The sequence below is a fragment of the Elaeis guineensis genome, chromosome 8 (genome assembly GCF_000442705.2).
Source record: "Elaeis guineensis isolate ETL-2024a chromosome 8, EG11, whole genome shotgun sequence".
NCBI classification, from domain to species: Eukaryota; Viridiplantae; Streptophyta; class Magnoliopsida; order Arecales; family Arecaceae; genus Elaeis; species Elaeis guineensis.
The window spans coordinates 66,066,147-66,078,759 of NC_026000.2; the positions used below are offsets into that span (position 1 = coordinate 66,066,147).

At 34.2% G+C, this 12,613-nt stretch overlaps 1 long non-coding RNA gene across 1 annotated transcript; it reads right to left on the reverse strand.

Moving 5' to 3' along the window:
• Positions 1 to 3,331: 3,331 nt before the first annotated feature.
• LOC140859624 (uncharacterized) lies at positions 3,332 to 5,390 on the reverse strand. The gene is made up of 2 exons (XR_012143168.1): positions 3,721 to 5,390; positions 3,332 to 3,596 (listed from the first exon to the last, which is right to left on the reverse strand). It is a non-coding gene; the product is annotated as an uncharacterized lncRNA (long non-coding RNA).
• Positions 5,391 to 12,613: the final 7,223 nt, after the last annotated feature.

Sequence of the window (12,613 nt, forward strand, 5' to 3'; positions counted from 1 at the left end):
TATTTTTAAGATTCTATTTCTCATGATTTTATTGAATTATCTACTTGATAATTTCAGTATGATTTAATCGAATCGATCAGATTTATTGAATCATATCGTCTAAAGAGTCCAAGATGAATTTTCTCTCTCTAAAACTATTTTCTCTCTCTTAATTGATTTCTCTCTCTAAAAAGATTTATCAATAAAAAATTTTTTAAATATTTCTGATCTGATTCTAATGAAGAATCTTGATCCATGATTGTCGGACAGCGTGCTGGTACTCATCTTGATCAGACCAAATATTTTCAATTTGATCATCCATGATTTTGATTTAACCATGACTTGATTAGATTATTTTGATCACATCAATCGAGATATTAGACTGTGGCATCTGATTAATTTGGATTATATCTCATGAATTCTCTCTCCTTTGATTTTCTCTCTCCACTTGATTCATGAACCCAATGAAGGAACCTCAGTCTTATCACTTCAAATCCGATTTGATCTGATATCAAACTTTGAATCGTTTATATCCTAATTAGATTTTGATCAGATAAAATTAAATGATCGGACCAATCTGGACGATAGGATACGAGTGTCCATCAATTCTATTTTTCTTAATTGTTTCAATCCTTTCTAATTATTGAAATTGATCCTGTATAGGATTGTGGATATTTTATCATGAATATCGCGATATGATCTATAAATAAAATTTTTGAAAAAAAATATATGAAAATATATGAATTTATTAGAATGCATTTGAGGTAATTAATTTTATTTTTTTAAATTTATCGATAAATTATAATATATTTTTTTAACATGATTTATGAAATGATGCATGAATTGGATGAATGATATTTTGTTATGAAAATATAATATTTTGATATGTTATGATGAAGCATGATTGAACATATTGATTTCATAATGTATTATATTGATTGATTTCGATACTACATGATTATATATTTTTTTATCAAAATTAGAATATGAAACATAATTTATGAAGAATTCTGATATAAGAATAATATGAATTGACAACCTGACTATGTAAAGGATCCTGCCAATGGGGGCATATATGTTGCAATTGATTTGTCCTGAGAGTTTATGTCGCCAGAGAGACTAGTGATATGTCACCAGAGAGACTAGTGACAAACCGTCAGAGAGACCAGCGGTTTCGAAAAACTTTGCTGCCAGATGATTCGTAGCTCACTGTAAGAAGATACGCGATATTATGATCCTACCATAGAAAAATATGATCATAGCTCATGGTTGATGAAAAGAACTTAAGAATGAAAAAAATTAAAATCTCGAAAGAAACTTGAATTTTTAAAAAAGAATGAATTTGACATGAACTATATTGCATAATCAAAATTTATTTCAAATTGATGAACTCTATATGCTTATTTTCTATAAATGATTATTTACTTAAATACCTGATGAAATCTGTTGAAAGTGATTATTGCTTACTGGACTGTCTAGCTCATTACCTCTATTTTACTATTTTTAGATGTTGAGGAATTAAGATGATACAAGATATGAATAGAATAGTGGTTAAAAGCAGAATCTCCATACTTTTATTTTAGGTTGAAAGTCTTATTGAATTTGATGTAAGGCCTATGGAACTTTGTTGACTTTATTGAGATATTAAAGCTGAAATTTGGATTGTTATATTTTTTATCTAAATTATTGACTAATTGTTCCACTATGAAGCATTGATATCATGAGATGTCTTGTATGCTTATGGAAAGAGTTTCCTATGAGTATGCAGTAATTTCTATGACCTTCGATTCACAATCTCGGATCGGAGGCGTGACAATGTGTTATCATCCTATTAATTTTTAGATGATTCTCAGACACATAACACAAGAATGGATAGAAATTATCCATTTTAATAGTTTAAATATAAATATATGTCTTAAAATTATTATAATGTATCTGTCATATTGACTTCTAGGACATGCATCTAACAGGACGTCCCTCTTATCGAGTCTGAAAGGAACTTAGCATCCCAGAGAGATAAGAGGAGAGGGGGGTGTAGCCAACTTCTTCATCCCTTCTGAGTGAGCTAGAGAACTCAAGATTCCCGAGTAGCTTGATTAGTTGAGATAGAGGGTGGCTTGCCAGCTTGACCGAAGTAAAGTGTGGATGCATGCATGGGCATGCCACTGTAGTTGAGCTAGCTGGAAAGATGTTGGTCAAATGGAGGATAGAGAGTAGCATAGATCCAGATATTTTGACCTTCACAAATTTTTCACCATTGTCACACCATCTTTTAAAGGAGATTACGATGGATATGGTGTAGCTGAGTTACGATAGAAAGCTATAGCATTATACTATAATAGAGGTGTAGCATTGAGCTACAGTATGCATGTAATACTGGACTATGATAGAAAGTTAAGTTGCATATGCTCCTAGGATAAATAACTAAGGTAAAGATAAAGATAAACTGATTGAATTGATTATTAAAAGATCCATATATAATTCCATTTATTTATACTAACACATGGTAACTATCCATAAACACAATAATATCCACTCTGGTAGCTACTTCCTATGTCTAATCTTTGCCCTAGATAATTCTGGTAACTGCTACCAACCATCTTCTCATCACGCTCAAGCTTGATCATTCTACAATTACTGAACTGATATTCATATCTCATTGATCTTAACTTATCTTAATAGCATGTGTTGGCTGTCTTTCCCTATTCATCCTACAATATAGTCTTCTATTTTTAAAAATCTAAGATTGGTATAGTCATCTTGGTCTTCTATTAGACAATGAGTCAAGACTTAAATCATCCAATGTAGTCTTCCACTTCATGGCCGAACCTGATCTATTAAGCCTAGATTTTCACCCATATGTGGTTCCACAATCAAACTCTATTTAGTCTTAATAATAGTCATGTGGTTCTCAACCACTCTGATTCTATGAAACTTCATTTACATGATGCTTACCTCTAGAGCTATATAGTTGAGATATGTTATAAACTATGCCTCCATATCATATGGGCCAGGGTCACAAGGGTATGTTCATCACTACCTCCTTGATACCTATATAATAAAAGTCTCGCATTATAGCTTTGATTCACTAACCGACGGTTGTTCTTTTACCATAGTTTCTTCTTCGGCAATCCACTCATCTGTCTTCTAATTCTATTAAGGGGTGTTTGATTGGGAAGAGTGGGGATCTGAAATCGGAATCGAAATCGAAATGGGAGACTCCCATTCCAATCATTTGATTGGACGGAGTTCCATTCCGATTCCAATTCCAATTCTAGGATAGAATGGGAATGATTCAATCTATATAGAATTCAATCCCTACTCTTCTCTATAGATTTAAATTTTTATTACAATTCCGATTCTGATTCTGATCACGAACCAAACACTTCTATAAACTAAACACTCCCTAAATCTTCTTCTTCTACTATATCTCCTCATGTAGAATGCTTCAGGTACCAAAATAACCCACAAACTGCCCAAAAGATCCTCTAAATCATCTTTCTTCCTTGCTGTTCTCACGCCTCCTCCCATTCTTCTTTCCCTTATCAAGATGAGTGAGCTTGAGTATTGGCTAGCGCAACTTGTCTGCTTTGATAAACCACCTTCCGACTGATTTGCTGAATTCAAATACCATTAAAAACTAGAAGGTTACTATGAATGGGTGATATTACCGAATTGGAATACTATCCGGTAGCTTGCTGCTTGGTTCAAGGCTTCCAAATTAGTAGGCTGTTGTCTTACCAGCTTGCCTTTGGCCAATCTTGTGCTCACAACTTCTTCAAGATGGTTTGGGCAGATTTTTCATGTTTCAAATCTTATCAATTATATTTGCACCTGAGCTCGAAGCCTGTTGCACTTGCTTTACCTCCACTACAATCGATGAAGAAGTGCAATAGCAAAGCATGAGATCAAATCATCTTCATGGGCCAACAAAGGTAAAAGGATGGTTACCCTAAGTCAAAAGAGAAGTGAGCACTCTGAGAGTGTTTATTAATTCGGTCTCGTACTCATGTAGCTATATAGCAGAAAGTAATAAAATAATTCAACCTTTTATCTTCGTCCCTTCTTGCATGCCTTTCTCAATATAATCTTCTCATTAATGGCTTGAGTATCAATATTGTTCAATATTTGGCCTATCCTTAGCAAATCAGGCTGATGATCTTTCATGTTGAGAAGAACTGGACACTTCGATGCAAAGCTAGCCAATGTTCGCTGAAGAGTGCAATTCCTGGAGAAACCTGCAAACTAGCATCCACAGTCCTCCAATAAGAATAGGATTGAGATGCTATGAAAGGCGTGAAGGATAAAATTCATCTTACAATTTATATTGGCCTATTGGCCGAAACTTCTATAGAATTTCTAATTAAATAATGCACAATATTATCATTTATCCAGCTTTCTGATTGAATCCATCACTTCTTTGATTGTCCAGCAATTATTTCATATAGCATTGTGACTCATACTATACAAAATCCACATAAGGGTTTTTGATCATCCATAGCATTGGATACCAAATTGAATCGACCTTACATTATCATGTTGCCGTCCAACGTATAGGTCATGCACTGCATAAAAATTTTTTTTGGAAGCTCCCTACGATGAGATTGCTCTGAAGTCTTTGTGATGCTAATGGACGGTACCATGAGGCCACTATATTCATATCTTTCAGTTATGGGCGAACTATCAAAGACTAATATCGGCAAGGATTTGTCAGTTTCACCGAGGATCTTTTGAACTTCTGTATGACCAACATTCTCTAGTTTTGGCTAAGAACTGAATAAAACATCCTTTTCACAAATTGGCTTTTAACTATAAAAGCAAGTGTTTCAAACTATTCTAATTTGCTTTAATTCTAGCAAACTTCATCCACGTTGTGCTTGCCTTTGGCTCTCAGCTATATAATTGAGTTGCGGTACAAAGAAGAGGTTGTATTATTTCTCTGCTATTAGTACTCCAAGTAAGAGAAAGAGAAGGGACGGTGGCCAGCTAGGATGGTCATCTCTTTCTTTCCAAAATGGTGTCCCAGGTGCTCTAAACGGCAGGACATTGATTGTTAGAGTTTCATAGTTTCATACATGCAAAATTTTTTAAAAATAAGTAAGCAACGAAATTTAAAATATTTTTCAAATTAAATCTAATTTAATTCTAGCATGCATAAGATCAAATCTTCAAACCATAAATAGGATCATCATATATGAGATAAGATTCAAATACAGAAATCAAATAGAGAAAAATAAATAGAGAACATATCTTGGCATGGATCAATCTTCACCGCGAACTGATGATCATGAATGTCTTCCGAAGGTCCCTTGTAGCCGCACAAGCATCCGGCCTCTACGGATATCTACACGAGACTCTGATCTGATCAGAAGTTTTTTGATCTCACCGGAGTACTAGCTCTCTTGTAGAGATCACATCTTGAGATTAAAAATTTTTTTTCTTCAAGACACTCTTAGAAAACAAGAAGAAATAGGAGGATGTTGATCTCTACACTAGAGATCATGAGAAGAACTCTTTTTTTTCTTTTCTTTCTATAACCCATGTACCAAATTTCTACAATAGAGATGAAAAATTTTGTCCAACCTTTGGACGAAGGAGAGGAGAGAAACTCATGTCTAAATATGGACAAAAGAGAGAGAGATATCCAAACAACCAACACTTGGTTGTTTGTAAGAAAGGATAAGGGGATACATATCTCACGCTAACACCCATCACACCATCCCTCTCTCTCCTTTAATTTTCCATGCACAAAACTCCTGGGTTTTTGGCATCTCATCTGATCTCTTCTCAGCCTCCCAACATTCCTTGCAACCCATATTTAAATAGGCTAAAGGGATAAGACTTTGGGTAGGAAGATAAGAGTCCATAACGCTTAGGACTCTTAAAATTTTTATGCCGCCCATAACAAGGTTTCACGCTCAGATTTCTCACGGAAGAAAAGAAGATTAAACTCCTTCTTACACGTTAAAAGGTGATGGGGCGTGGAGTATTTGTGGCGCACAAAATCAAGGTGGTGTGGGGTTATTTTAAGGTACATGAAAGGAAGAGTTTCAATCCATATAGGACTCTTGTTTAGGTGGCTGTTTTGAATCAAATTAAAACTCCAATCAATCCTAATCATATTAGGACCAGATTAGACCCAAATAGATGAAAATTCAAATCTGATTTGGAGTCCAAATTATTTAGATTAGATGTCACCTAATTAGAGAAGTCCTAGTCCTTTTGGGCTCTTTTTTGGTGCTTGAGTCAAACTCAATTTAATCCTAATCCAATTAGGATTTAGTACACCCATGAAAATGAGAATTTTTAGTCCAAATAGGAACTCATACATCCTAGTCTAATTAGAAATTGAGTCAAATTCAAATCCAAATTCAAATAGGAATCATTCTCTCATACAATTTAGATTATCTTATAATCCAATCAGATTTGATCAAATCAAACCCATATCAAATCAAATTAAATTCAATTTAATTAGACTTCATATAAGCCCCATAGCTCAATCAAATTGAACCACTTAGCAATCCAATTGCTAATTAATCCTCCTATAACTCAGTAACTCTTTAACGAGTTACTTGATTGCAACTTTTATATTGGATCAATCATCAATCAAATTGATAATCAAATCCTATCACGAATCATAATCGTAATTTAACCATCTGATCGGTCAAAAATCTCTTTTATGTGTGGTCCCATAAGTTCTATTCTGTCTAGTAGTGAGATATATTGTGATCCCTATTATAATATCATTGAAACTCTTTTCAATGGGTTGGAACCGTTCCAACTCTGCCCATCAAGGATCATCGATCATCAAGATGATGCTTGTGAGTCTCATAATCCACCAGTGACACCTAGCAGTATGTAGTGGCAATCCAATAGAATAAAAGATGATGAACCTCTAGGTGCAGTTAACATATGATACAATCCCTCTATCGTGAGTTATGACCAGATGACGGATCATTGATAAATCGTCAAACCTCAATATCGATCATATGATAGATTCAATCAGCTCGAGTCCATATGTGATTCTATGAAAACTCTTTTCCATCAATCACACTACTATGGCCATAGACTTAAGGACTCAGCCTCTCAAATCTCATAGGACTACTCTCTTCTACTAGGATCGATAGATTCCATCTTGATGCACACCCTACTCCTACAGTGGATCAACTGTCGCCAACATCCACTACAAAGCTCATTGAGACCTATATTGATGTGTCAGTCAAATTCCAGCAGCTTCACTACGAGCAGTAGTGCCATCTTAGATCAAAGGACTAGTCATACAACTACAGCATCGAGAAAGTCACTAACGAATGAGCAGACATCCATGTGACTTCTTATGTTGGTCACGCTCAGTGCCAGTTATTCTCTAACAACCACCTACACTCTCACTCCAGTATCACTACACCGCAGACTCGAGATCCATTTGTCCGAAGAAAGCGATCCGTGCATTGATTTATCCAGATCAATCACCATTCCCATGATAATCCTATGACTAGGAGTAATTTAGGAATCAACCATCAATGACAAATGTCTCAAATTCTCAACTCTTTAAGAATATATGTCATCATCTTGTTAATCTCTTTGATGATTCATGGACACATAAATATGAATGGTAATATAAATGCCCAATAAGTATAAAACTATGTTCTAGAAATATGATGTGTCAGTCAGAATTGACTTCTAGGGCATACACCCAACAATCTCCCACTTGCACTAAAGCCAATCTGCTACGTACCAAGCCCCATCTTCACAAGATAGGCTTTTGTCTCTGGCTAGCTAAATAACTTACCAATGGGTCATCCACATCTTATGTAGAGTTTGCTCTCTGCACCTCTGTGTATTTCTACTGGAGGTAGTCATGTGTTCTACTACTCTATGTGTTTGGATATCTAGTGAGACCTAAGCTCCTTAGCAAGGGCTATGGTGCCATTGTCTTTGCAGTATAATATCATGGCATCTGATGGCACAACATCCAATTCTGCAACTCACATTAGAACCAAAATACATCCTATACATCTACAGTGTGCTCAGCTTCCATCGATCGATTATTTGAAATCTTTTCAAGATATCGATACAGGAACACACCCCATGATGTGACATTCTACCATCCACATCAGATATATAATCTGAATTGATGTATCCTTCCACTCCTAGCTTTGATCCTTTTTTAATTTAAGAACAAATTCTTAGTTCTTCTTAAGCACTTAAGGATGTTTTACAGCAATCCAGCGCTCTCAGCCTGGATAAACTGATATCTACTCGTGACATTCACAATATTAACTATATCAATTTAAGTACATTACATGGCATATATCTATGTCCGAGAGGGTAGCGATCCCTCTTCGAGATTTTTATGCTGAACCTTTTCAGTATCTACTCTCTATACTTTATCTGTAAAAACATAAGCATCTAATTACATCTATCTCTATAGATCTTTAGGATGCTCGCTTTATATCTTTTATAAAAAAATCTATATTTAATCATATTTTAATCGATGTCAGTATTAGATACCCCCACTGATCCTTTTGAAAACATATAATTTTTCATTTCTAATCAAACAATTTGATCGTATCATCAAAATGATTGTTCCAACTCCAAGAGTATTGTAGACTTTATTATCTCCTATCACAAGAAGTGAAATTCATAAGCTACTCCATATAGAAATCTTCAGAAGATATCCAGTCAGGAAAGCTAACTCACATCCCTTTCTTAGAGTCGATGTCTTATATCGTCTCCATGCTCTCCATCTCCCATGAGAAATGACTTTCTGTACATCCTCTGTTAAGCATATCCAAATACCTTTTGAGGAGATTAGAGATCCTACTATATGTACAAGGTGAAGGAAGAATATACGTCTACTGGCTCATTATGAATAGGTTCTTTAGGTCCTACAGCTCATTGCGCTTCAGAGACACTCTTTGAGCATAACTTTCCTCCCACTACTTCATCTTGGTTAAATAATTTTTCAAGAAGGTAGTATGTCGGATCACAATCACATTGTGATCCTATCAGAAAGTAGTATCCTAAACTCTTTTAGGATGAGCTTTATAGATCTATCCTCTAACATATCCACCTGCTGTCCTAGACACCGGCTGGACATACTTGAATCTCAAAATAATTAAGATTTAGTTCTCACCATGTCATATCTTATATGGTGTGGTATGAACAGGTTTAGAGAAAACCCAATTATATAGAAATAAAGCATGTCCTTAAAGAAACATAAATAAATCAGTAGAGTTCATTATGGACCAGACCATATCTCATATAGTCTCATGATTCTTCTTATCTCGTTGAGCTGAGATGTACTAAGAGCAATCCAATATGAAACTATCCTATTTTATGAGATAACTAAAAAATTTCTTTCATTGGTATTACATACTCGATTCGATCGAAATATCTTTAAGAATTTTTCGATTTATTTCTTTACTTACATCTGAATTCTTTGAACTTTTCAACAGTTTCAGATTTATATCTCATATACATACGCATACCATGACTGATCATCGGTAAAGATAACAAAGTAGAAACAACTCCTTGGTTAGCACATTATATAGGCTACACACACATCAAATGTGTACAAGGATAAGTATCTCAGTGATCTTTTTTTCTCTTGTCCCATAAGAGTAGTTTAGTCATATTTTCTTAAAGAAATGATGCACAAATTAGATTTGACTCAATAGTCAATAAGCCCATAATTCTCTAGTTTGTTAATCATTTCTTCTCCAATATGACATAGCCTAAGGTTCTACATATAGATTCATCTCAATTCTGGATCTCTCAGATCCAACGGTATTCACTACTTACTTAATTAAGTTCACAGATGCATCACCATGCAAATGATAGAGACTATCTCTAAGAACTAAATCCAAACGATAATCACAAAGGATGGATACCTATGGCCACAATAGCAACTGTTGTCCTATAGCCAATTTAAGAATTATTTTCTCAGCCCTCTACTTTTCCATCGACTCTAAAAAATTACTAGTCTACAGCTCAATTGGGAGAAGAAAAAATTATAAGGATAGTATTGAGCAATTTCGACATGCCTACTCTAGGTGTGTTTTTATTTCTTTAGGCTCTCCAGATATTTACCTCTGAACTCTTTCAAGGTTCCTTTGTTATCAATATTTTGATCAATTCAGATAAGATGCCAAGATGATCTTTCATATGGTAGTTTATTATAAACTATCCATATAAATTAATCAGAGATTGTAGGATCAAATCCATAAGTAATTTCTCATGTATGGTCATGTCGAGCCTTTTAGGTTTCTTAATGTCCTCGATTATTATCAAATAACAATCATAGATTGACTGCCCATCATGCATCAGATGCACTGTGCGACTCTGATCATCTCATAACACTTGTAGATGAATTAATGTGTCGTTCACAGTGAATATGTGCTCATGCATACATTGAAGTTCATCTAACATAGACTTCAATATTTAGCATCTATCTTAACTGTCATTGTCCATCCACTCATCAAGTATGGCTCGTTGACTATGGATTGGACATGTTGTTAACATTAGAATAACCTGGTAGAGAATATTACTTAATTTTTTTAAATTAAGAATAATTCTTAAGATATAAGCCAGTCTATGTAATCGATTTTAATTAATCGATTAATATCTAGGATTCAAGTTAGATGGTTGGAAGCTGACAATGAACAAGAGAGAGCAAAGATTCTAATTGGATGTTTGTACTTATTTTATAATTTGCTCTAGAGACTTTTAGATGCAAAAGAGACTCACTATTTTATCAGATCTTCCACATTCTCCGGATGGAGAAACAAAAATTCTAATACGATAACTGAATTTTTAGTAGATGCTGCGGTCCCACTGAGGCCATACACCTCACCTAACAGTTATTGATAACACGAATGAACACAGATATATAAATAACTCTTTGTTTAGATACTTCTCTAAGTATGTTGTAGCCACTTGATCTCTAAATCATGTGGGCTCACCTAACAGTTATTATCCACACTCTTAGTTAAGTCAGACCCATCATTCACAAGCAGGTGCAAAGCCGTCATTAGGTCCCTCACCTAACAGTTATTGGGTCCAACCCCATCTTTATCTTGGAGTAAATCTTTGCTAATAGAGTGATCGTGTGTTTCCGATGCAACTGAACACTGTGACCAATCGAGAATAATCAATCCGGTAGCACGTCTGCACATCTACAATGGTGGAAGATCTTAGATTTAATATTTATGGAGAGATTTAAATTTAGATCTCATCTAATCGGTCATCACATGACTGATGTAACTGACATAAGCTAAATCAAATCATCAAGCAACCATATTTGAGACTCAATCTTCCAAATTGGCCAGATAAGTGGAGATTGGTGGGGGTCCCTCCGTTGCTTTCCTCAGACACCAATAAATTGGTCAGATCAGTGAACGAAACCAATTAAATAACCATCTTTCAATTACTTGTCTTAGACACCAATTGGTTAATTGATCCAAATAGATTAGCTTAGGTGAATTAGATTCGAGCCATAGGGCCAAACTAGATCCTTAGATTAATCGATTCTACATATAGGTGTCAATCGATTCGATCAACAATAATTATATGATCTTTAGCTCTATTAATCTTACTCTAATCGATACTTGACTCAGTTTGATCAACTGCTAAATTAATTTAGACCCAATATGATCAAATCAGAAACCTTCAATGTAATCAAATTACATGACCTAATTTGATCTACCCATGACCAATCCCTTATGCACAAATACTAATTTTAGATCTCAAATCTAAATTTTAAAATCTAAATTCTTTGCATGAAGAAATAAATTTTGATCTCAAATAATTTTAGATTATACATACAAATATGTATCATATACATGAACAAATTAGATCATAAAAATAAATTTCAGCCCTAAACATATTTTTATATATCATATATATGAATCAAAATAGATCTCGAAACTCTTTTCAGATCTAAATAACAAAACATATATCATATATATACTAAAAAAATTAGATCTAATTTTTTTTAATTAAAAATTTTAACATCGTTCTAGGACAACCATTTAGCATAACAAGTTATGCTAGGACAACCTTATGTCAGAACGATATCAAAAACTTTCGGATCTAAAATTTTTCTCTATAGATTTCAGATCTAAATCCTAATCTTATACATATGACGTAGCTCTGATACCACTATTGGAGTTTTATGATTTCATGTATGTAAAATTTTTCAAAAATATGTAGCAAAATTTAAAATATTTTTCAGATTAAATCTAATTTAATCCTAGCATGCATAAGATCAAATCTTCAAACTATAAATAGGATCATCGTATGTGAGATAAGATTTAGATATAAAAATTAAATAAAAAAAATAAATAGAGAATATACCTTGACATGGATCAATCTTCATCGTGAATTGATAATCATAGATATTTTGAAGGTCCCTTGTAGCCGCACAAATATCCGACCTCTACGGATATCCACACGAGATTCTGATCTAATCAGAAGCTTTTTGATCTCACTGGGTGCTAGCTCCCTTGTAGAGATCACATCTTGATAGTTAAAAATCTTCTTTTCTCTCAAGACACTCTTAGAGAACAAGAAGAAATAAGAGGATATTGATCTCTACGCTAGAGATCATGAGAAAAATTTTCTTCTCTTCTCT